The 27,039-nt window shown below is 40.7% G+C and overlaps 1 protein-coding gene and 1 long non-coding RNA gene across 2 annotated transcripts in view; one reads left to right on the top strand and one right to left on the bottom strand.

Moving 5' to 3' along the window:
- The window catches only part of IL13RA2 (interleukin 13 receptor subunit alpha 2), a 110,754-nt gene extending 84,436 nt beyond the window's left edge, over positions 1 to 26,318 (bottom strand). The window contains exons 1-2 of the mRNA XM_084870293.1: positions 26,214 to 26,318; positions 25,865 to 25,918 (exon numbers count right to left, since the gene is read on the bottom strand). The gene's annotated coding sequence lies outside the window, so the exon portion shown is untranslated. The remainder of the gene's footprint in view (positions 1 to 25,864; positions 25,919 to 26,213) is intronic.
- LOC311615093 overlaps positions 1 to 27,039 on the top strand; it is a 629,078-nt gene that overhangs the window by 552,578 nt on the left and 49,461 nt on the right. The gene's annotated exons all lie outside the window — the stretch shown is intronic.

The raw sequence follows: 27,039 nt of genomic DNA, 5'->3' as shown, positions 1-27,039 counted from the left end.
GTTACAAAGGTGCATTAGATACAATCTCATACAATTTACCTTCTAGTTAGAGCCATGGTCAGCAAACTGCAGCTCGCAAGCCATATGCGGCTCTTTGGCCCTTCTATTGTGGCTCTTCCACAAAATACCATGGCTTGGGCAAGTCTATTTTGAAGTAGAGTTAGAAGAAGTTTAAGTTTTAAAAATTGGGCTCCCCCAAAAAATTCAATTGTTGTACTGTTGATATTTGGCTCCATTGACTAATGAGTTTGCCGACCACTCATTAGAGGGATAGAAACTAGAAATTCTGAATAATTTTACTCCTGCTCCTGACAATATTAAGTTGTGGCATAATAAAATATGTGTTTGGGCCCTGGCTGGTGTGGCTTAGTTGGCTGGAGTGTCATTCTGTATACAGAAAGGTCATAGGTTCGATTCATGATTAGAGCACATACCTAAGCTTGAATAGGAGGCAACCAATCAATGTTTCTCTCTCACATTCACTCCCTCTCTTCCTCTCTCCCTAAAACCAATAAAACCATATTTGAAAAACAAATGAACAAACACCATATCCTCAGGTGTGCATTAAATATATATATAGTTGGTCTTTGTCCCCAGTTTCTGGCACAGAGATCCTAAAAACCTTGAAATTTTCTGAGTGATGGGTGTCTTTTGTTCTTCCTAATGAGTCCCTTTCAGCCATACCCAATTTTATGCTAATAAAGTGACTACTGGTGAGTCCCTGGATAGTTTCAAGAAGAGGGCTGATTGCCAGAGGAACCAACTGGGTGATTAGAAGGTTGTTACTTTCAGACCCACCCCCTGACCTTCATGAAGGGGAGAGGGGCTAGAAGTTGAATTCAATTACCAATGGCCAATGATTTAATCAGTTGTGTCCATGTAATGAGACTTCCATACAAACTTCTAAACTTGTGCAAATTGCTTCCACATTGGTGAACACATCAAGGTACTGGAAAGCTGACATACCTGGAGAGAGAATGGAAGCTCCCCAAGCTGTGGTACACCACTCTCACCCCCAATACCTTGCCCTGTACTATATATCTCTTCCATTTGGTCATGTCTGAGTTGAATCCTTCATAGTAAACCATTAAAGTATTTATCTGAGTTCCTTGAGGTGTTCTAGCAAATTATCAAATCTGTAAGGGGTCATAGAAACTCCTGAATTTCTACTGGCATCTTGTGAGACTCAGCCCTTAACCTGTGGGGTCTTCGCTAACTAACTACAGATACTAAGTGTCAGAATTGAATTGAATGATAGGATACCCTGTAGGAATCAGAGAATTTGGCACCATATAATTGGTTGATGTCAGAAAACAACTCGGATGAGTCAACCTTTTTTATAATCACTTCTTTATGAGCCCACTTTTTTGGAAAGACTTAGGTCTTTCAGGAAGCTTATCAAAAAATTTGGGGTGAGTGGGTGGGTGGGAAGGGATTAACCAAAGATCTTATCTGCATATATGCATAACCCATGGACATAGACAATAGTATGGTGAAGGCCTGAGGCGGTGTGTGGGGGGGGGTCTGGGCTAGAAGAGATCAATAAGGGAAACAGGAGGTATCTGTAATATTTTCAACATTAAAGATAAATATTTTTAAAAGTAATCTGATAGCCCTAGTTGGTTTGGCTCAGTGGATGGAGCATCGGCCTGTGGACTGAAAGGTCCCAGGTTCGATTCTGGTCAAGGGCACAAGCCCAGGTTGTGGGCTCGATCCCCAGTGGGGTGTGTGCAAGAGGCAATCAATGATTCTCTCTCATTATTGATGTTTCTACCTCTCTCTTCCCCTCTCTCTTTCTCTCTGAAATCAATAAAAATATATTTAAAATAAATAAAAAGTCGTCTGATAAAATAAGACAGATACTGCTAATTGTTTCTCGGTGTCCATTCTCCTACCCTTCCTTTTAGCCATAGAAATTCATGAGTTTTAGCTGTGTTCATGGCCTCCAAGCCAGACTTCATTTTTCAGACTCCTTTGCAGTTTGATATGAAGATATGAAGAAATTAGACATTGTAGATATGCAAGCAGCAGTGATGTGTGCAACCTTTGGGTCATGTTTTGACAGGAAAATCTCTTGTCCTCTTCTTTCTCTCCCCTCACTCAACCAGCACAAACATGATAGTGGGAGCTATAATTGACCACAAAGGCAAAGTCAACATTCTAAGAGATGACAAAACAACAAGGTAGAATGTTCCTGGGCATTGGAAGACTTTCTGTATCAATGCTGCCTGGCCACCTTTGGTCTGTTGCTTGAGCCATAATATTTTGAGGTTGCTTGATTATAACTATTTACCTTGTACCTTAAATAATATAAACATAAATTTTAATTAAAGAGCAATTTATATTAATGTGTTAATCTTTCCAAAGACATTTGCACATGGATTCCAAAATTTATTTATATATATATATATATATATATATATATATATATATAGATATATATATATATATATATATATATATATATATATATATATATATAAAGCTAATATGCAAAATGTCCCTGTGGGAGTTTGACCTGGAGACCTGGAGTTCTATTGCTCGCTATGATATGTGCTGACCACCAGGAGGCAGTGCAGATGGGTACTTGAGATGTTTCCAGATCTAAGTTATTATAAATTGTGCTGCTATAAACATAAGGGTGGATATATGGTATTCTGTCTGATTGGTGTTTTAGGTTTCTTAGGATATAGTCCTAGAAGTGAGAACACTGGGTCAAATGGGAGATCCATTTTTAATTTTTTGAGGAAATTTCATACTATTTTCCACAGTGGCTGCATCAATCTAAATTCCCCCGTCAGGGCACGAGGGTTCCTTTTTCTCCACATCCTCGCTAGCACTTGTCATTTGTTGATTTGTTGATGATAGCCATTCTGACAGATGAAATGATATCTCATTGTTGTTTTGATTTGCATCTCGCAGATGATTCGTGACTTTCAGCATGTTTTCATATGTCTCTCGGCCATCTGTATGTCCACTTTGAAGATGTGTCTATTTAGATTCTTTGCCCATTTTTAAATTGGATTTTTTTGTCTTCCTTTTGTATGAGTTCCTTATATGTTTTGGAAATTAACCCCTTACTGGATGTATCATTGGCCAATATGTTCTCCCATAGAGTGGGCTCTCTTTTCACTTTGTTGATGATTTCTTTTGCTGTGAAGAAGATTTTTATTTTAATGTTGTCTCATTTGTTTATTTTCTCCTCAGTTTTCTTCTCCCTAGGTGATGTACTGTTAAACATACATAAAGATGTATGACTAAAAGAGATGTCTGGGATTTTTCTGCATATGGTTTCTTTTAAGATTTTTATGGTTTTACAACTTACATTTAGGTCTTTTATCAATTTCAGTTTATTCTTCTGTATGGTGTCAGTTGGTGGTGTGGTATCATTTTTTTTTTTTTGCATGTATCTATCCAATTTTTCCAACACCATTTATTGAAGAGACTGTCTTGACTCCATTGTATGCTCCTGCCTCCTTTGTCAAATATTAATTGAGCATAATGGCTTTGGTCAATTTCTGGGGTCTCTGTTCTGTTCCATTAATCTATATGTCTGTTCTTGTGCCAGTATCAGGCTGTAATGGTTTTGCAGTATAACTTGATATCTAGTATTGTGATTCCTCCAACTCTGTTCTTCTTTCTCAAGCTTGCTGAAGCTATTTGGGGTCTTTTTTGCTTTCATACAGATTTTTGCATTGTTTGATCTAAATCTGTGAAATATGCGATTGGTATTTTAATAGGGATTGCATTGAATCTATAGATTGCTTTGGGTAGTATGGTCATTTTAATGATGTTGATTCTATCAGTCTATGAACATGGTATTTTCTTCCACTTGTTTATATCTTCCTCTATTTCTTTTTTCAAAATCCTGTAGTTTTTGAGTACATGTCTTTTATCTCCTTGGTTAAGTTTATTCCTAAGTATCTAAAATTTTTTGTTGCAATGGTAAATGGAATTTTTTTGTTTGTTTCTATTTCTGAGAGTTCATTATCAGTGTATAAAATTCCATCAATTTATCTATGTTAATTTTATATCTTGCTACATTGCTAACTTCATTTATTAAATCCAGTAGTTTCTTGGTGAAGTCTTTTGGGTTTTCTATGTACAATATCATGTCATCTGCAAATAATTGTTTTATTTCCTCCTTTCCAATTTGGATGCCTTTTGTTTTTTCTTCTTATCTGATTACTGAGGCTAGTATTTCCAATACTATCTATATAAATAAAAGCCTAAGCAACCCAACAACCGAATAATAGGTCAACTAGACACTGTGATGTGCACTAACCACCGGCGGGGGGGGGCAGATGCTCAATTCAGGAGCAGCTCCCTGGTGGTCAGTGCATTTCCATAGCAGGAGCGCTGCTAAGCTCACCTTTGCAAACAAGACACCAGGTTCATGGCAGACAAGGACAGCTGCAGTTGTGCTACCAAGCAGCATGGGGCAGGCACAGTAGGGCCAGGATAAGTGGGAGTAGCATGGTGCCCACTGAGGCTCTGCCCCGACCGCCTGACACTTCGCACACTACTACAACTCTCAGTCCTGGATTGTGAGAGAGCACAGGCAAGGCTGAGAGACACCCCCAGTTCATGAATCTGTGCACCAGGCCTCTAGTATTGAATAATAGTGGTGAAAGCAGACATCCCTGTCTTGTTTCTGTTCTTAAAGGAAGTGGTTTTAGTTTTTGCCCATTGAGTATAATTTTGGCTGTGATTTGTCATTTATGGCCTTTATTATGTTGAGTTATGATCCCTCTATTCCAACTTCATGGACAGTTTTTATTAAAAAGGAATATTGGATTTTGTTAAATGTGTTTTATGTGTTAATTGATATGATCATGTGATTTTTGTTTTCCAGTTTGTTTATGTGCTGTATCACATTCATTGGTTTGACAATTCAGTACTAGCCTTATATCCCAGTACTAAATTCTACCTGATCTTAGTGTATGATCTTTCCATTATAATGCTGGATCCAATTTGCTAGTATTTTGTTGAGGATTTAAGCATCTATGCTCATCAGAGATGTTGGCCTGCAATGCTCTTTCTTTGCAGTGTCTTTATCTGGTTTTGAAATTAGGCTAATGCTAGCCTCATAAATAGCTTGGAAATGTTCCTTCCTCTTGGATTTTTTGGAATAGTTTGAGGAGGATAGCTGTTAGTTCTTTTTTGGATGTTTGGTAAAACTCCCCTGTAAAGCCAATTGGACCAGGGCTTTTGTTTGCTGGGAGTTTTTTACTACTGCTTCAATTGCATCAGTAGTTATGGGACTATTCAAGTTTTCTGATTCTTCCTGTTTGAATTTTGGAAGATTGTATTTTTCTAGGAATATTTCCAGTTCTTCCGGGTTGTCCAGCTTGTTGGAGTATAGTTGTTAATAATGATTTCTTTCCCCATCCTTTTTTATTTCTGTGGAGTCACTTGAATTACCTCTTTCATTTCTGATTTTGTTTATTTGTATCTTCTTTTTTTGTCTCTTGATGAGTCTAGCTAAAGGTTCATCAATCTTGCTTATCTTTTCAAAGAACCATCTCTTGGTTTTGTTAATCTTTTGTATTGTTTTATTAGTCTCTGTGTCATTTATTTCCACTATGATTTTATTTCTTTCCTTCTGATCACACTGGGCTTTTCTTGATGCTCTATTTATAATTCTTTAAGTTGTAAGATTAGATAATTTATTACCAGTTTTTCTTGTTTTTTTGAGGTAGGCCTGTAGGGTTATGAAATTCCCTCTCAGGACTGCTTTAGCTTTGTCCCATATATTTTGGATTGTCGTGTGTTCATTTTCATTTCTTTCCAGGAAAATTTTTATTTCTTTCTTCAGTTCTTTGGTCACCCATACCTTTTTTAAATGTGCTAGTTAGCTTCCATGTGTTTGAATGTTTATGAGTGTTTTATTATAGTTGATTTTTAACTTCATGCCATTGTGATCTGAGAAGATGCTTGATATGATTTCAATCTTCTTGAATTTGTAGAGTTTGTGTTCTAGCATGTGATCTATCTTTGAAAATGTCCATGTGTACTTGAGAAGAATGTGTATTCTGTATTTTTGGGGTGAAATGTTCCATAAATGTCAATTTACTCCATCTGATCTAGCGTGTCATTTATAATTGCTGTTTCCTTATTCATTTTTTTATCTAGAAGATCTATCCAGTGATGTCAATGAGGGTGCTGTACACCTCCATTTTTAAATCCTCCAGAAGTTTTAATATATATATATATATGTATTCCTGTATTGGATGCATATATGTTTACCAGAGTTATATCCTCTTGTTGTATCAATTCCTTTTATTAAAAACTGGCCTTCCTTTTGAAGTCTATTTTGTCAGGTATGAGTATTGCTACCCCAGCTTTTCATCAGAAAACATAGTTCATGTCTTCCACCCACAAATAGAATGCCTTTTCTATCTTAACTGAGCACTTACCAGGCACTGTAACTTTAACTTTTGCAGCTTGAGGTGGGACAAATTTCTTTTTTTTTTTCTTCATGGATACAAGATTCATTCTTGTCATATTTCTTAGCAACCTCAGCATACAGATTTGTTTTCTTTCCAAGGACTTTCACCTTTTCAATTAAATAAAATATTTTGTGGCTTCTTTTTGGCACCTTAGAATTGCCACATCACTAGTCTTGCACTTTGGGGCCATTATTAAGTAAAATAAGAATTAATTGAACACAAACACTGTGATACCATGATAGTCGATCTAATAAAGAGGGGTAGTAAGTGACTAAAGAGCAGGTAATTCATACAGTATGGTATACTGGACCAAGAGATGATGCACTCCCCATGCAGGACAACACATGTTTTCAATAAAACAACTCAAAAGGACATATGATTTGAAATTTATTATTTGTTTCTGGAATCTCTTATTTAATATTTTCATACTGCAATTGACCACAGATAACTGAAGCTGAGGGAAGCAAAACCACAGATAAGAGGGAACTGCTGTCTGTGTTCTTAAGAATAAAAAGTGTGCCTTACTTGCTTCTATAAATCCAATTCCTAGAGTAAAGCAGATGTTCAATAAATATGTATTGAATGCTTCTAGTGAAGGTAAACAAAATAGCCACATTTCCTTCCTTGTTTGTTTAAACCCTTTCACACCTACATTTTATTCTACTACAAATAACTAAATGAAAAAATAATGATGACATAAATAGACCTATATTGTTTATTTAAGCTGCTTACCAGGTAGTATGCTTAATAATTAACCATGTTCTTTAGTCCTCACTGTAACCCCATTATATATACACTTTATTGACATTCCTATTTTATATAAAAGATAACTGATGTTCAGAGAAGTTAAAAAATTTTCCCAGAGCCTCACATTTAGGGAAAAGGTTAAAATAGGAATTTGAACCAAGTGGTACTTAACATCAAAAGATACTTTCTTACCTGAACTCTAGTCTGTCACGTTATCTTCTAAAAATGGCCTGGTAATGTGTAGGATGGCAAGAGGAAAAATTGGCCTGTATTTCAGAATGTTATAGATAATTATTCCAATCTATTTCCATTCACCTGAAAAAACTTTTCCCATCCCTTCACCTTCAGTCTGTGTGTGTCTTTTATTCTGAGTTAGGTTTCTTGTAGACAGTAGATATATGGGTCATGTTTTCCTATCCAATTTGTTACCCTATGTCTTTTGATTAGGGCATTTAATCCATTTATATTTAAAATTATAATTGATAGGCACTTGTTTGTCACCATTTTTTATTCTTTACCCCTATATTCCTTTTTTGCTTCTTATTTCTTTTTTATTTATTTATTTATTTATTTATTTATTTATTTATTTATTATTATTATTATTATTATTATTTTGCAGACCCTTTAGCATTTCTTGCATTGCTGGTTTGGTGGTTTAGTCCTATTTTGTCTGTAAAGCTCCTAATTTCACCTTCAATTTTTTATTAGTAACCTTGCTGGATACAGTATTCTTGGATTCAGACCCTTCCTTTGCATGACTTTGTATATTTGATTCCATTCCCTTCTGGCCTGATGTGTTTCTGTTGAGAAATCAGTCGCTAGTCTGATGAGGGATCTTTTGTAGGTAACTTTTTTTCCCTCTCTGGCTGCTTTTAAGATTCTTACTTTGTCATTGGTGTTTGCCAATTTAATTATAATGTGCCTTGGCATCAGTCTTTTGGAGTTCATTTTGCTTGGGACTCTGAGCTTCTTGGATTTGTGTGGGTTTTTTCTTTCCTATATCAGGGAAGATTTCTGTCATTATTTCTTCAAACAGGTTTTCTATTCCTTGCTCAGTGTCCTCTCCTTCTGGATCCCCTATTATGCAGATGTTGGTTTTGTTGCTTTTTTTTTTTTTTTTTTTTTTTTTCATGTTGTCCCAAAGTTCCCTTAGGGTCTCCTCCTGCTTTTAGGTATTTTTTGTTTGTTTGTTTGTTTGTTTTCTAGAAGCTGCTCTAATTGAGTATTTTATCCCACCTTGTCATCTATTTCACTCATGTGGTCCTCTGCTTCTTCTAGACTACTCTTGATGCTTTCTATTGAGTTCTTTACAGCAGCAATGTAATTTTTCATTTCTTCTTGATTCTTCTTCATTTCTTCTTGGTTCTTACACATATAGAAGAATTTGTCTTCCATTCTTTTCATCCACCTTATGACCATTTCTCTGAATTCTTTCTCTGACAGGTTGCTTGCCTCCATTTTGTTTACTTCCTTTTCTGGTGATGCCTGCTTTTCTTTCATATGTGGGCTGTTTCTTTGTCTCCCCATGTTTTCTCTTCTCCACATGTCTGGTTATGTAGTTCTCTCTCTCCTTATTCCAGGCAAAATCTGACCTTACTGTGGAGTGTAGAGCTCTTCTGAATCCATGTGCTTGTGCCACTTGGGGACTGGTGTTCTTGGGTTTGCAGGTGTTTTGTGGGTGCCATAGTTGTAGATTTCCTGGGCTTTTCAGGCTCCTGAAACATCCACTTTTCCTTCTAGATGGTGTGGTCTCCTCATCCAAGCCAGTCACTCCGGGAGGGAACCTATAATAGCAGGAGTTGGGGCTGCCTGGTCAGGGGAGCCCTGTCCAATTGTCCCCCACAGTCTCCTGGAGTATAGCTGTCCCTCAACTCACCAACAAACACTCCCTGTGTGACCACACACTCTCCCTTTGTCTTTTCACTCATACAATATCTTACAGTCTGCATTCCTGACAGCAGCCATCTTCAATTCTGTGCAATTTACATTTAAAAGCAAAGTTGAACTCTTAATCTAATCTAAATTACATGTTGTGAGTTGCCAAATCAATATAAATTATATCATGTTTGTAAGAAAAGTTTGATAGCTTCCTGAGCAATAAATACCTTCACCTTGAAAATCTGTACTATATATTGGGAAATTTGTTAATCTTGTCTGAATCTTGGCATGGTTACCTAAAAATGGAAGAAAACTGCTTTGGAATGCATAATGGCAGTGTAAATGCAAAATCATAAGAGGGAATGCTATTTTGTGTAACTGATTCAGAGGACAATGGAAGAAAACAGTATAGACATGAAATAGACTTCACAAGATCAGTTTGAATGTAGTATATTATCTATTGTCAAGCATTTATTAATTAATTTCTAAATTCATTATTGTTGGAGAAAATTGAAACATACATAAAAGTCAAAATAGTACAATGAAATTGCATTTATCCATTATCTAGATTCAACAGTTATCAAGATAAATATTAATGTTTATTGATCATAGCATGAGAACTGATACTCCTACTCTAAAAGATCAGAAAGTATCATGTTCACAGAATCTTAAACTGGTGAGGCTGAAACAAATCTAAGCACTCTAATATAATATTTTCTTTTTAGAGCCAAGGAAACCAAGGTCCTGAACTGAGAGATGGTCTAATCAGGTAATTTAATTAGTAATAACCTATATAAGAATCAATTTGCACTCTACCACACTGCTATTTAGTAATAATAACTTTAATTTATTTTAATCCTTTAAAAATAAATGATGAAGTATGGTAAAAGCCTTTTCTCCATAAATTCATTGAAACATACTAGGCTCTTCTCCAGATATAACCTTTTCTACTTAATGGTTTTTTTCTACCTACATTATTTTCCAAAAATACAATTTACAGAACAACTCTCTCATTTGTTCTCTTTTACATCTAATTGCATTATAAATAGTTCGCCAATAAAAACAGCTCAAAGAAGCAATCACATTGAATTTTACAATAACATAGTGATCTTTCCCAATTTGTTTCTTGAAAATGCTGAGACAGGAACAAACACATGATGAACTTGTTAATGAACTAGTAATAGGAAACCAGAGTGTACACATGTGTGTCTTTGAATTGAGCCTTAATAAAATTAGGAAGCTAAGTCCCAGATGGAGACTGGGCAACCAACAGAAAATCCTAAGAGCCAGAGCACACCAGATTTTCAGGAAAAATAAAGATCAACAATACACATTAATTTTCTCAAGTTGTCATTCCATTAGTGATATATAGGTTTTAAAATGCTAAATGGATTACCAAATCAGGTTTCAAAACCATCTCACCTGTCAAACTTTACATTGGATTTAGAATAAAATCACAGATTTCATGGATCATATTTACATATTATCATTTGCCTTTAAAGTGCCTGTATGTCCTGAAAAGAGAACTGCTGGATCTCTTTCACTAATACTGAGGTGATCTTATGAGCTATATTTTATATTGGCAGCATATCTCTGAAAAATGTTTTATTTTTTTCCTCAGACTATGACCTACATTCTCCCTAGGTTACTGCCATTGAGTGATTCATTCATTAAGTCTTTTATTTATTCAACAAATAGTTATTGAGTTCTGTGCTAGGTTATTGGGATACAACTACGAAAAAAAACAGACAAATACTTACACTCATTGAACTTACATTCCAGTAATGGAGATAGACCATAAAAAAATAAACAGGAAAAATATGTTAGGTATTCTGGCCAGTATGGCTCAGGGAATGAGCATCGATCTATGAACCAGGAGGTCATAGTTTGATTCCTGTCAGGGCACATGCCTAGGTGGCAGGCTTTCTCCCCAGGAGGGGGGTACAGGAGGCAGCCAATCAATGATTCCATCCCATCATTGGCATTTCTATATCTCTCTGCCTCTCCCTTCCTCTCTGACATCAATAAAAATATATTTTAAAAATAATATTATTGGAGGAGGAACCAAGATGGTGGCCTAGGTAAGCACCTAAGCTGCCGTCTCACACAACAATTTCAAAACAACAACTAAAATCACAACGAACATCATCCAAAAACACAGGAAAGCTGGTAGAGTGGGAAATCTACAACTAGAAAGAAGGAGAGAGGCTCACGGATCGGATTGGGAGCAGCAAAGTGCTGAAGTAGGGTGACTTGCATGCACGCAGAGAGGAATTGCAGCTGAATGCCTGGCTGGTGGGAGGGGAAAGGAAGTCTTTGATTACACTGAACCCTTTCCAACTGTACTGAATCCCAACCCTGGCTGAAAACCTGTGGACCCAGGCTCATATGGGTGGAGTCTGAACTATAGAGAAAGGCACCCAGAGACTCAGAGACTGGGAGACTGGGGTAGCCGGGAGCCATAGTGGACAGGGTCTACAGTCACACGCGAGTGAGTGCACACAGAGAGCTAAACTTCAGACTACAGAGACCCAACCCAATTCCAGGCGAGTCCCTGGGGCACCCACTTTCTTGCACAGGGAATCTGGGATGGTCAGGCAGAAAGTCAGGGGAGCCACGGAAGAGAGAGGTCAGGTAGAAACTCAGGCAAGCACACAAGGGCAGGGCTGACGGGAAGCCAAGACTGTCAGCTCAGCCCTGAGACTCCACCCCATCAAGCTAAGCAAAGAGGTTTTTGCAATTTTGGAAGTCTGATCCTATAAGACTGTCTCCAATACAGAAGGTATCCAAGAGTAGACACAACTGATACTCACATCCAATTGGGCTGAAGGTCAATTCCTTCCAGGGATACCAACAACAATCAAGGCTTAACTACAACAAGGCTGCACACGCAGTCCACAAAGGGGAGCACCAAGGTAACTGGGGAGGCTGACCCACTGGGCCATATAGGACACCAAACACACAAAGCCATCCTACTAACTCTGGGAAGCAGTGAAAATGCTGAGACAAGGAAATAGATCTCAAACAAAAAAGATGGAGGATATAGAGTTCAAAACCACAGTTATAAGGTTTTTCAATAATTTCATAGAAAAGGCTGATAAATTTAATGAGACCCAACTAAAAATTAAACATAAACTGACTAAAATGGAAAATATTTTGCAGAGATCCAACAGAAGAATAGGGGAACACAAAAATCAGGTCAAAGATTTGGAATACAAAGAGCCAAAAGACACTCCTCTGGAGAAACAAGAAGAAAAGAGAATCTAGAAAGTTGAAGATAGTGTAAGGAACCTCTGGGACAACTTCAAGCGTACCAACATCAGAATTATGGAGGTTCCAAAAAAAGAGAGAGTGCAAGATACTGAAAACATATTTGAATAAATAATATCAGAAAACTTCCCCCACCTGGTGAAAGAAATAGACTTACAAGTACAGGAAGCGTCAGAACCCCAAACAAGAGGAATCCAAAGAGGACCACACCAAGACACATCATAATTAAAATTCCAAGAGCAAAAGACAAAGAGAGGATCTTACAAGCAGCAAGAGAAAAGCAGTTGGTTACCTATAAGGGAGCACCCATACGACTATCAGCTGATTTCTCAACATAAACTATGCAGGCCAGAAGTGAATTAAAAATCTGAGGAACAGAATAAACTGGTGAATATAATAGAATCAGGGGTAAAGAAAGGGAGTGGATTGATAATTATCAGGGGGAAAGGGGTGTGGGGGTGCAGGAAGAGACTGAATTAAAATCCTACACCTATGGATGAGGACAATGGTGAAGGGGGAAGTAAGGGCAGAGGGTGGGGCAGGTACTGGGTGGAAGAGTGCTATGGGGGCGAAAAAGAGAAACAATTGTAATAATCTGAGCAATAAAGATTTATTTAAAAAATAAAATTAAATAAATAAAAATAAAAATAATCTTATCTAATAAAAGTGTAATATGCAAATTGACCATACCTCTGATACACCCACAAGCCACACCCACCAGCCAATCAGAGTGAGTATGCAAATTAACCCCAACCAAGATGGCTGTGCCCACGGAATGAGTAGGAGGCTTGGGTTTCCCCAGCAATGAAGGAAGCCAAGCTTTTTTCACACCCCGACAGGCCTAGACCTCCACTCAAGGCTACAAAGTTTCAATTATAGAAGACAAATAAATTCCAACAAAAATGGTGACAGCCATAGAGCTAGAGAGAGCAGGAGGCTTGAATTGCCCCTGGCAATAGAGGAAGCCAAGCTTTCCACGCAACCTGTCCTACTTTGGCCTTCACTCAAGGCTACAAAGTTTCAATTATAGAAGATAAATAAATCCCAACAAAAGTGGATGCAGCCGGGGAGTAAGCAGGAGGCTTGGCTCCACTCAAGGCTACAGAGTTTAAATTATAGAAGATAAATAAATCCCAGATATCAGGGACTCTGTTTGGGTAGCAGAGGCACATGGCCAGCCTTCAAACTGCTACAGGTCCCTCGCCTAGGCCACCCCACACCCAAGGGCACCCCCACCTTGATCCGGGACACCCTTCAGGGCAAACCAGCTGTCCCCCACCCATGCACCAGGCCTCTATCCTATCTAATAAAATAGTAATACGTAAATTGAATGTCACTCCAACACACAAGATGGCTGTCCCTATGTGGTCAAAGATGATTGCCCCCATGTGGACACAAGATGACTGTCATAAGATGGCTAGCATGGGAGGGCAGTTGTGAGGCACCAGGCCTGCAAGGGAGAGCAGTTGTGGGTGATCAAGCCTGCAGGGGAGGGAAGTTAGGGGTGACCAGGCCAGCAGAGTAGGGAGTTGGGCATGACCGGGCCTGCAGGGAAGGGCAGTTAGGGGGGATCCAGGCCTCCAGGGGAGAGCAGCTGGGGGGGGGGGAGAACCAGGCCTGTAGGGGAGGGCAGTTAGGGGCAAACAGGCTGGCAGGGGAGCAGTTAGGCATCAATCAGGCTGGCAGGGGAATGGTTAGGGTGTGGTCAGGATAGCAGGAAGAAGCAGTTAAAAGCAATCAGGAAGGCAGGCAGGCAACCAGTTGGGAGCCAGCAGTCCTGGATTGTGAGAGAGATGTCCGACTGCCCATTTTGGCCCAATCCTACCAAAATTGGGTTAAAATGGGCAATTGGACATCCCTTGAGGGTTCCCAGATTGGAGAGGGTGCAGGCTGGGCAGAGGGACACACTCCCCATGCACAAACTTCGTGCACCAGGTGTCTAATAAATGAGTAAAGTTCTGTCTCTTTACATGCCAATATTTACCCCTTGTCACTTACTGGGGTTACAAGTGTCAATACTGGCATCACTCCTTTGAGATATGTTCCCAAAGCAGGAATCATTCTTTTCTAAAAACTCATTGAGAAATTCAGTCAGAGAAATGTTGGTGTGTGAGGTCTCCTTGGTCTCTCCCCTTGAAGTTTCAACTATTTAAACAGCTATAACGCAACAGATAATTTCCTGCTCAAAGTGCAGTCAGATCTGAGAGATTTGTGCATTGAAGCATCTAAAGATCAGCAACTAGGATCAAATGAAAAAGGTGAGTAAGGGCTCACACTAGCCAGGGACACAGTCCTCAGCAGGGAGCTCATGATGGCAGGGTTCCCCCTGGAGAGAGGATCAAGCCAGTTATGGTGAGTTCTCCCTTCAGCTAGGAGGAGCAAAGATACACAATGGGCATCTCTGGAAGAATGAGCAATATGTGCTGCAGCTGAGTCCAGAGTTCTGGGAAAGGACACAGCTCTAGGGTGCTGCCTCAGTTGTTAGGGACATCAGCAATTTATTTATTTATTTTTTTTAAATATATTTTATTGATTTTGTACAGAGAGGAAGGGAGAGAGAGAGAGTTAGAAACATTGATGAGAGAGAGTCATCGATCAGTTGCCTCTTGCACACCCCCTACTGGGGATATGCCCGCAACCAAGGTACATGCCCTTGACCGGAATCGAACCCGGGTCCCTTCAGTCCCCAAGCCGACGCTCTATCCATTGAGCTAAACCGGTCCCGGCAGCAATTTAGACATAGAAACAAACTCATGAAGCTCTGCCACCCTATAGACTCCAAGAGGTTGCCTCCCTTCACACTTGGTGTCAAGTTGCAGAGCACATTATCTGCAAACCTGAGATCGGGTACCACAGCATCACTATCCATCTCCCCCAACCCCCAGAGCAAAGGTTGTGCTCTGTGACTGGTCCTGAGTTGGGGTGCAAGGATGACACCATGGAGGCCCAAGGTTGCCATTACCAGAAGATCAAAACAAAGAAGGTGACCAGGTTCCCCCAATCAACCGAATCCCACACATCATGGCTACACTGGTTGCAGCCAGAGATGGCAGGGTCAGCATTGGGATTACACAGAGCTAAAAACTTGTGATTCAACACCACTTACTGGAAAATAATAGAAATACCCCTTCATATTAATCTGTTAGAGAGGTGCCACTCATACATAGTAGCCTAGAAAGTGAAAGAATTCAACAAACACCATAAATAACTAAGGTAGCAAAGTATTTCAGAAAGAAAATTAAAAATTTCCAGAAAGCAAACTGGAACCCATGGAAATATGTGGTATAAATGATAGAGAATTCAAGATTGGCATTCTGAAAATACACAATGAGATGTGAGAATATACAGACAGGAGATTTAATTAAACAAATTAGTGAACAAAATGAGTAATTTATCAAAGAGATTAAAACTTCAAAAAAAGAAATTCTGGATATGAAGAGCTTAAAAGACATCAAGAATGAACTAGTGAGCATAGGAAATAGAGCTGACCAGATGGATAATAGAATTAGCTGTATTAAAGATAGAAATCTAGAAATGACACAGAAGGAAAAAGAGAGAGACTTGAGCAGAAAGAAAGAAAGAAAGAAAGAAAGAAAGAAAGAAAGAAAGAAAGAAAGAAAGAAAGAAAGAAAGAAAGAAAGAACTCTATGAGAACTATCTGACTTCATCAGAAAGAACAATTTAAGAATAACAGGCATATCAGAAGGAAAGGAGAAGAAGGGAACAAAGAGCCTATTCAAATAATTGATGAGAACTTACCAAACCTAAGGAAAGAGCTAGATTCCAGAATCCAAGAAGCAAACAGAACAACTAGCTCTCTCAATCCAAAGAGGCCTTCTCCAAGACACATTGTTTTAAGACTGTCAAAAAATAATAAGAAATCAAGAATTCTCAAGGCCGCCAGGAAAAAGAAGAAAGTAATCTATAAAGGAAAGCTCATTAAGTTATCATAGAAATTCTCAGAAGAAATTCTACAAGCTAGAAGATTGTGGAACCAAATATTCAAATTATTGGAAGAGAACCATTACCAGCAAAGAATAATATATCCAGCAGAGTTATACTTCAAGTATAAAGGAGAAATAAAGAATTTTACCGACAGAACTACAACTAAAAGACAAAACAAACATCATCTAGAACCACAGCAAGGCTGGCTGAGTGGAAATTCTACAACTAGAAGGAAAGAGAAAAGCACACTGAGACTCAGAGGAACTGCAGAAGGCAAAGGTATGGAGGCACACATGCGGAGAGGGCTGGCAACTAAGTACATGGCTGGCTTTCTCAATAGGAAGGGAGGAAAAAACTCCAGATTGCTCTGAACTCCAGGTCTGGGTGAGACTCTGGGGAACCAGACTCATATGGGGAGAAAATGGACTGTGAGGAAAGAGAAAAGTACACTGATACTCAGAGGAACTGCTGAAGTCAGAGGTACAGAGGTGAGCTCATGGAGAAGGCTGGCAACTGAGTACACAGCTGGCTTTCTCAATCAGGAGGGAGACAAAAGCTCCTGACTGCTCTCACCTCCAGTTCTGAGTGATAATCAGGGGACCCAGACTCATATGGGGAGAAACTGGACTGTAAGGAATGAGAAAAGCACATTGAGACTGAGAGGAACTGCAGAAGGCAGAGGTATGGAAGTACGTGTGTGGAAAGGTCTGGCACCTGAGTACGTGGTGGGCTTTCTCAATAGGGAGGGAGACAAAAGCTCCCAATTGCTCTGAACTCCAGTTCCGAGCAAGACTCTGAGGACCCAGACTCATTCGGAGAGAAACTGGACTGTTTTGTAGCAGGCAGAAATCTATGGCAGCTTTCTCTGAATGGTGCTTCCAGTGATTACCACAGGACACTGAGACACAGGGGCTGATGGGAAACCAATGCTGTCTGCTCTGCCCTGAGATTCCACCCCATCCAAGATGAGCACAGAGGGTTTTGCAAGTCTTGTCTCATAAGGGTGTTTCCAGCACAGAAGTTCTTCCAGCATAGACACAGCTGATCCTCACAGTCAATTGGCCTGAAGGTCAATTCCTCCCAGTGATACCAACAACAATCAAGGCTTAACTACAACAAGACTGTGCACACAGCCCACAAAGGAGTGCATCAGGAGTGTACACCTCAGGTAACTGGAGAGGCTGAGCCACTGGGCCTTATAGGACACCTAGCACACAAAGCCACTCTATCAACACAGGGAAGTAGCGAAAATGTGGAGACAAAGAAACAGGTCACAAATGAAAGAAATGGAGGACAGCCAATGACTGGATATAGAGTTCAAAATCACGGTTATAAGTTTTCCAAGAATATCCTAGAAAAGGCTGATAAATTTAGTGAGACCCTCGAGGATATAAAAAACGACCAACTAGAATTTAAGCATACACTTACTGAAGTAAAAAAGTATACAGAGATCTAACAGCAGACTACAGGATTGCAAGTATCAAGTCAAAGATTTGAAATACAGAGAAGCAAAAAACACCCAACCAGAAAAGAAAAAAGAAAAAAAGAACCCAAAAAGTTGAAGATAAAGTAAGAAGCCTCTAGGACAACTTCAAGTGTACCAACATCAGAATTATGGGGGTGCCAGAAGAGGAGAGAGACCAAGATACTGAAAACCTATTTGAAGAAATAATGACAGAATCCCCCCACCCCCAACCCCCAGTGAAAGAAATAGACTTACAAGTCCAGGAAGCACAGAGAACCCCAAGCACAAGGAATCCAAAGAGGACTACACCAAGACACATCATAATTAAAATGCCAAGAGCAAAAGACAAAGAGAGAATATTAAAAGCAGCAAGAGAAAAACAGTTAATTACCTACAAGGGACCACCCATACGATTGTCTGCTGATTGTCTGCTGATTTCTCAACAGAAACTATGCAGGCCAGAAGGGAGTGGCAAGAAATGTTCAAAGTGATGTATAGCAAGAACCTACAACCAAGATTACTCTACCCAGCAAAGTTATCACTCAAAATTGAAGGGCAGATAAAGAGCTTCACAGATAAGAAAAAGCTAAAGTAGTTCATGACTGCCAAACCAGTATTATTTAAAATGCTGAAGGGTATTCTTTAAGAAGAGGAAGAAGGGGAAAAAGGTAAAGATAAAAATTATGAACAACAAATACATAACTATCAACAAGTGAATCTAAAAATCAAGTGAATAAAAAAATCTGATGAACAGAATAAACTGGTGAATATAATAGAATCAGGGGCATAGAAAGAGAGTGGACTAACAATTCTTGGGGGAAAAAGGTTGTGGGGATTTGGGAAGAGATTGGACAAAAATCGTACACCTATGGATGAGGACAGTAGGGTGGGGGAGGTAAGGGCAGAGGGTGGGGTGGTAACTGGGTGGAGGGTAGCTATAAGGCAAAAAAGAGGAACAATTGTAATAACCTGAACAATAAAAAATTATTTTTAAAAATTCCAAAACCAGGACATATAGCTTTAAAAAAGAAAAGAAAAGAAAAATACCGAATACCACCAAACAAAAACAACAGACAGAAACACAAAGGAAAAGAACCACAATGGAGGCACAGAGCTACAAAAAGAAAATAAGAGCCCTAGCTGGTTTGGCTCAGTGGATAGAGTGTTGGTCTACTAAATGAAGGGTCCCTGGTTCCATTCTGGTCAAGGGCACATGCTTAGGTTGTGGGCTTGATGCCCAGTAGGGGGCATACAGGAAGCAGCCAATCAATGATTTTCTTTCATCATTGATGTTTCTATCTCTCTTTCCATCTTCCTTCCTCTTTGAGATAAATAAAAATATATTTTAAAAAGATAAAATGGCTATAGAAAATCCTCATACATCAATAATTATCCTAAATGTAAATGGACTGAGCTCACCAATAAAAGGGCACAGAGTAGCAGATTGGATAAAAAATGAAACCCAATCATATGCTTCCTTCAGACGGCATATCTAAGCTTCAAAGACAAAGTTAGACTCAAAATGGAAGGGTAGTAATGATTCAGGCAAATAATATTCACAGAAAAGAATGTGTAGGAGGATCCAAGATGGCTGCTCGGGTAGACACCTAACCGCAGCAGCACACAACAATTTCAATGGAATATAACTAAAATGTAGAGTGGACATCGCCTAGAGCTACAGGAAGTTGACTGACTGAAAATTCTACAACAAGAAGGAAAGAGAAAACCAGAAGGAAAATCAGAGGAGCTGAAAAAAGCCTAAGGTACGGAGACATGCTGCATGCTCCTACGCACGCGCGCGCGGAGAGGTCACAGCCGGAGAGGAGGAGAGGGCTGGGTGCTGCCTGGCCTTCCCTAGCAGGAAGGAAATAAAACCCCCAGCCTGGGCTGAACCCCTGAACCAGCAGCGCTGAGCCCGTTATGGGCCAGACCCTGGGGACCCAGGCTCCAGCAGGGGGAGACAGGGCTGTGAGGCGGAATCCCAGGTGAGCAGCGAAAAGCAGGGCCCCCGGAGTCTCGCGCACATTGCGTGCAGAGGACTGAATGTTGACTCTGATGCTGGATTACCCTAGCCGGTAGGAACAGGGCCTCCGGCGGCACTGAGCCTCAGTCCGGACTGCTCTAAACCCCAGTTCTGGGCCAATCCCTGGGGACCCAGGCTCAAGCAGAGGGAGACGGGGCTGTGAGGTGGAGTCCTGGGAGAGCGGTGAAAAGCCGAGCCCCCGGAGTCGCGCACATTGCTTGCAAGGGAAGGAATGTTGCCTCTGATGCGGGATTGCCCTGGAGGGAAGGAAACAGGAGCCCCAGCTGTGTTGGGCCCCAATTTCGACTGCTCTGAACCCCAGTCCTGGACCAGACCCTGGGGACCCAGGCTCGAGCAGGGGGAGATGGGGCTGTGAGGCGGAATCCCAGGGGAGTGGCGAAAAGCGGAGCCCCCAGAGTCTCTCGAACTGCGCGCAGAGGACAGTCGGTTGACTCTGATCCTAGACTCCCCTAGAGGGAAGGAGAAAAAAAAGCTCCAGACTGGAGGAATGCTACAGGGAGCAGGAGCCCCTGCAGGACACCGGCCAGCCGGGCGCCAGCAGGGAGCCGGGCGACGGGGCCCCCAGGGGAGGAGGGTGCCCCTGAGCCATCGACCTCTGAGCGCTGGCAATGGAGCCAAGGCCGGGGGCTGCTTCCTGGGCGACGCCAACCCAGGCAACAGGCTGGAGCAGCGCGGGAACCCGCGGAGAACAAAGGGGTGCCACAGGCCAACCTGCTGAGCTCCCAGGACAAGGAGGAAGAAACCAAAGAAGTTAATGTGAAGAAATCAAGTGAGAGCAAAAGATAGTAAAATTACTTAAGAAAGAATACAAAGAAGATCTTGAAAAATCAAAGACTAAGTCAGAACTCAACTCACCAGCCAACATTGCAACATATATGCGTTTAAAAAAAAAAAAAAAAAAAAAAAAGGTTGGAACAGCGGCGGCCAGGCCTAGAGTGCCCAGGCATAAGGCAGCGGCAACCGGGCCCGGAGCAGCAACGGCCAGGCCCCAGAGCAGCAGCAGCCAGAACCAGAGCAACAATAGCCAGCACTGGAGCAGCCAGACCTGGGGCAGTGGCAGCCAGGCCTGAGGCGGAGGCAGCCAAGCCCAGGGTGGCCAGTCCAGGGACACCCAGACCCAAAGTGGCCGGGCCCGGAGAAGCCGGGCCCAGAGCAGCCGGGTTGGGAGCAGCCAGGCCCAGAACAGCAGTAGCCAAGCCCGGAGCATCCAGGCTGGGAGCAACCAGACTCGGAGCGGCCGGGCCCGGTGCAGCCGGGCCCAGAGCAGCCGGGTCGGGTACGGCCAGGCCCGGAGCAGCAGCTGCCAGGCTGGGAGCAGCCAGGCCCAGAGCAGCGGCTGCCAGGCTGGGAGCGGCCAGGCCCGGAGCAGCCAGGTCGGGTGCAGCCAGGCCCAAAGCAGCAGCTGCCAGGCTGGGAGCGGCCAGGCCCAGAGCAGCGGCTGCCTGGCTGGGAGCGGCCAGGCCGGGAGCAGCTGGGTCGGGTGCGGCCAGGCCCGAAGCAGCAGCTGCCAGGCTGGGAGCGGCCAGGCCCGGAGCAGCTGGGTCTGGTGTGGCCAGGCCCGAAGCAGCGGTTGCCAGGCTGGGAGCGGCCAGGCCCGGAGCAGCCGGGTCGTGTGCGGCCAGGCCCGGAGCAGCAGCTGCCAGGCTGGGAGCGGTCAGGCCCAGAGCAGCGGCTGCCAGGCTGGGATCGGCCAGGCCCGGAGCAGCCGGGTCCGGTGCGGCCAGGCCCGGAGCAGCAGCTGTCAGGCTGGGAGCGGCCAGGCTGGGAGTGGCCAGGCCCGGAGCAGCAGCAGCCAAGTCCAGAGCAACTAGGTCGGGAGTGGCAGTGACCAGACCCGGAGCAGCTGGTTGTGGAATGAACCAGAGCAACAGAGGCCAGGCCCGGAGCAGCCAGGCCCGGAACAGCTCGCTCCTCGCCTGCCCCTGCCCCACGGCTGCCTCTCAGACATGGCTGGAAACTTTTGTGGGAACTTGAGGGACTGCTGAATCAAGCGATGAAGGCTTAGATCTGGATGTGTTGACTTAGTATAGCGCTGGGGTGTTGATCTGTGAGTGCCTTGGGTGGGGCCTGGATGAGGCTGGTTGACCTATTTGGAAATGTCTTTTGTGTGAAATGTATCATTGGGCATGTGGAGGTATTATTGATATGAGAAAATGCTAAGTACCTGATTTACTATCTGAAAAGGGATTTACTATCGGGGAAAGGGAGGGAGGAAGAGACTGAACATAAACTGCACCTATGGATGATGACAATGGGGGATGGGGAGGGGGCGCAGGGTGGGGTGGGAACCTGGTGGAGGGGGGAAGAAATGAGGAACCTTTGTAATAATATGAACAATAAAGATTGATTTAAAAAATAAAAAAAAATAAAAAATAAAAAAAAGAATGTGTAGCCATACTTATTCTGACAAAATAGATTTCAAGGTAACAAGAAACAAAGATGGACATTTTATGATGATAAAGGGGACATTACATCAAGAAGACATAACACCTTTTAATATATATGCACCCAACCAAACAGCATCGAAATATATAAAGCAACTACTTACAGAACTAAAGGGAGAAACTGACAAAAACACAATCATAGTTAGGGACCTTAATACTCCATTGACAGCTCTAAATAGAAATCTAAACAGAAAATCAATAAAGAAGTATCAGCCTTGTCCAGCTGGTGTGGTGCAGTAGATTGAGTGTCATCCCATGACCAAGAGGTCCTGGGTTTGATTCCTGATGCCTGGATTTCAGGTTCAATCCCCATTGTGGAGCATGGAAGAGGCAGCCAATCAATGATTCTCTCTCATCATTGATGTTTCTATCTCTCTCTTCTCCCTTCCTCTCTGAAATTAATTTTGAAAATATTAAAAAATAAGATTCAGCCTTAAATGACACATTATACCAAATGGACATAATTGACATTTAGCCTTTTATCCCAGAATATAAAGTATACACTCTTCTTCAGTGCACATGGAACATTCTCAAGGATAGGCCATATGTTGGGTCACAAAACTAAGCTCAACAAATTCAAGAAGACTGAAATCATACCAAGCACATTCTCTGACCACAATGCTTTAACATTAGAAATCAACTGCAAATAGGAAGTAAAGAAACCCACAAATATGTAGAGATTAAAAAAAAAAAAACCTTCAATATTTCCATATAGTACTTAAGAGGTCAGTGTGGGAAATAAGCAGGTAAGTGTTTGTCTTTCACATTTGCACAATATGACTAATTATTACATTAGGTATCTTGCAAAGTACAGAGACTAAGACTGATAAATTTTATTGATGTATAAGAAATAAATTTGTGAATACATGGATGTATGCATAAATGAAATTTAAAAAGTCTTGGAAAAAGGAGGGTAAACATCATGAACAAATATCAAAAGGGGAGATGGGAAAGTGAAAATTACTACGCCATCAAAGACCTCATTTCCACATGACAAATGTGCCTAAGACTCCTGCAGTTTTTTAAGAGTAACTATTCACTGTAAATGCTTAACAGAAATCCCACATATATTCCATTGTTGATATAATAGAGGTTCCTCCTTTGGCAAAAATGAAGCAGACAGTGATTCAGGATACACATTCACAGATAACTGTGAGTCCCCAAACATTAAATAACAATGACCTGATTGATCCCTTCCCTGGTTTATTAATTTCATATTTCAGACTATGATGCAGAATCTCAAGGACCCAGAAGGTAGAATAAAGAATTGTAAAAAAGCCAATATAGAATAGCAGTTATCATTCCCACTTCTTGCTAAAGGTTGAAAAACCTAAATTTGGAAAAGAGAGTAATGGAAAATATTCTACTAATCTTTAAAGTAAAATTTGTCACACATATAAACCTATCTTGTGATATTTTAACTATTTATAAACACTTAAATATCCTTTGCACCTTTTAATAAGTAATACCGTGTCATTTTTCCCCCCTGAATGACCTCAATGGTGAGATGGCCAAATGCAAGTCTTCAGAAGCCTTTACAAAGTCCTCACTCATATACCCACAAGTCAGTAAACATTGTATAAAGTACAGGTGGATATACAATATCTGCCTTTGAGAAGTAGAAGAAAATGAAAATAAAGGGTGAGTCTAGGGCAGTATGGGATCAAGGGCTAAATGTTTGAGGATGGTCTCTAAGGGCATTTGGAAGAGGCAAAAAAGGAAAAATGCATACTACTCCACTGAACTCCATTACATTAAATTGTTTGCTAAAAAAAAATTTCACCTGAATGTCTCACAGACAAGTCAAACTCAACATGTCCAAATCTGAATGCATCATCTTCCTCTGCCACCTAGAACTGATCCTCCTCCTGTGTTTCAGATTTCAGAGTATGGACTGCTATCTAGTTGCTCAATCCAGATAAGATATACTTATTCTCTCCCTTTATTTCATCCACCACAATCAACCCAATATGAGGTCCTATTAATGCTATTTACTCAAGCTCTGCCATCCCAGATAAGTCAAGTTCTGGCTCACATGATTGCTCCCTCTGACCCATCCTCTCTGGCTCCACTGGATATGTGCTGTGTGTCAGACTCCAAGAGCTCAAAAATGGATTAAAATATATTTCCTCTCCTCAAGGCAGAACTTGAGGTGGGGCCAGGAAACATGATTTTTATTTAGAACAATATTGGTTGATTGTGTGTAAATTGGGTTATCTGCCTTTTCTTTCATTTAATGTTTCAGTAATATTGGCTTTCCACATTACCATAAGTCTTTTAGAGTGCCACACTGCTTGACAATTCTCATTTTCTATGTCACTCAAATGCCTAATGACCTAGATAGACTCTAATTCCAGGCTACATGGATACTGCTTACTATGAGCACCTTAGAAAAAAAAATTCAATAGCTGTGAAAAATGTAATTGTTGTGAAAACTTTTCATAAGGTTTGATGGAACACATTTAATTTCTTAACTACCATCTATAATCTTTATATATAAAAGGCTAATATGCTAAGTGTCCAACCATTCAACCATTCAACTGGTAGCTATGATGTGCACTCACCACCAGGGGGCAGATGCTCAACACACAGGCATGGAAACATGGAACAGACTGATGAATCTCAAAGGGAAGGAGAGAGGGGGTGGGAAGAGATTAACCGAAGATCTTATATGCATACTAGAGGCCTCGGGCATGGATTAGTGCACTGGTGGGGTCCCACAGCCTGGCCTGCAGAGATCAGGCTGAAACCAGCAGTCCTACATCCCCTGAGGAGTCCTGGATTGTGAGAGGGCACAAGCCAAGCTAAGGGACCCCACTGGTGCATGAATCCATGCACCAGGCCTCTAGTATTTGATATGAGCCATTGAAGGTTGCTGGTTCTATTCCCTGTCAGGGCGCATACCCACTTTACAGGTTTAACACCTGATCAGGGTATGTGCAGGAGGCAACCGATTGATGTTTCTTTCTCTTCCTCTCCTTTTCTCTATCTTTAAAATCAATAAAATATTTTTTAAAAGCATAATATTTAATGTAAGTCAAATTTCCATGATATCAACCATTTGATTATATTTTCATGCATGGTAAATTAGTATCTCTCCTTGTCCTCCTCACCCCTTATTCTAGAAGAGTCCCCTGAAAACTGTTCATCTCTAAAGTCAGGAAATATCTTCTGTATGAGTTTCCCTTTGCCATGTTACCTTTCCTGTGTCCCTCTACTTTAAAGAACACACTCTTCTGAGTCGTCTATCACTTTCATATGGCTGTCACACTTCTATGGACCAATTGATTCTTAGTTCTAGCAGACATGCAGATGCTCATGCCACCTCACCTGACAATAACCACCCAGCGAAAGATTTAGTGAAGTGTGTTGTAAAGAGCACTAGACTGTGAATTAGGGGACCTGAGTTTTGGTCCTAATGCTACCATTGTTATATTGGATACAAACGTTCTTTTCTCAGAAGCTCAATTTTCTCAACAGTAAAATAAGTTTTATGACCTTCAAAGTCATACCCTACTCTAATTGTTCTCCAAATATACTTTAAGATTAAATTTGATTTATTACAAATACATTTATTTTATATAATTTCATTATAAATTTTAAGAAAATTAAAGCTTACCTTTGCAAATGCTTGTGAGATTCGGCCACTTCTTCTGAATTGTCTCTACAAGTCCTATGTAAGGGGAGTAATATAGGTTAAAAGCAAATAAAATTATAGGAAAAGAACATTAAAAGTCATAACTTTCTGACAATATCTATGAACATTATTCAAATAAATGCTGTTTTCTTTCACAAAAAGAAAGTAACAAAGTAAAAGAAGATATACTAAGAAATTATTCAGACTCATGACATGTTTGGAAATGAGAGGAAATTACTAAAGTTTATAATTTGTTTACAGAAGGTATATGTATATTTCAAATATCACTTAACCAATAGCTTAAATACAAATCATACCAGTCTACCCCAACCTTATGCAAAGACAAAATGATTCCAAAAGACCTGGCGCACTAAGTGTAGTACTGCAGAAGAAACCTTAGAGTTGCTAGGTCTTGCTTCCACACTCTACCCATGACAGATGAATGAGACTTTCTCTTATTTATAAGCCTCTCTAGTAAGAAGAGTCCTCAGAACTTTCCTCAGGAACCACGTCCAGTGTTTCACAATCAAGATTCCCAGTTAAGTCTAAGCAAAATCTCCCATGGCCTCTCTTACGTCTATTGAATCATCTAAGAAGAAAGAGACCATGTGTTGACTATCCTCTCCATCTGAGTCATTGATATTTTAAAATAATTATTAAATTATCCTTCAGGCTTCTCTTCTTCTGGGTTTAATGAATACCGTTCCCGCCACATTCCTCTCAGAGTACATCTCATCCCCTATGACCTATCCTGTTTCTGCAGGCAAATGCCTGGCTTCAGGCTTCTGCTAAGGTTATCCTGGATTTGAGTTTCTCTATTCATGTTTTGCCCTCTAAAACTCATGAGACTGTATTTAGAATTTCCATGGGGGTCTGTAAATCTGTTCCTTCCTTAAAAATTTATCTCCCACAATAATATTGAACAATATTGCCCAGAATATCCAAAATAAGACGTATTTACCACAGTGCAAAATATATATATATATATATATATATATATATATATATATATATATATATATATATATATATATATATATATATTTTTTTTTAAATTAAGTCCTGACTCCAGCTCATAAATTAAGTTAGGGCAATACAGTTTAGCTTTGCTGTATCCTTGTCCAGAGGCCAAGAAATTATTCTAGTGGTATTTCTCA

This window comes from Pipistrellus hanaki, assembly GCF_964339955.1.
Source record: "Pipistrellus hanaki genome assembly, chromosome: X".
NCBI classification, from domain to species: Eukaryota; Metazoa; Chordata; class Mammalia; order Chiroptera; family Vespertilionidae; genus Pipistrellus; species Pipistrellus hanaki.
Note: the sequence above shows the minus strand (reverse complement) of the source record. Positions and strands in the feature narration are given on the sequence as shown.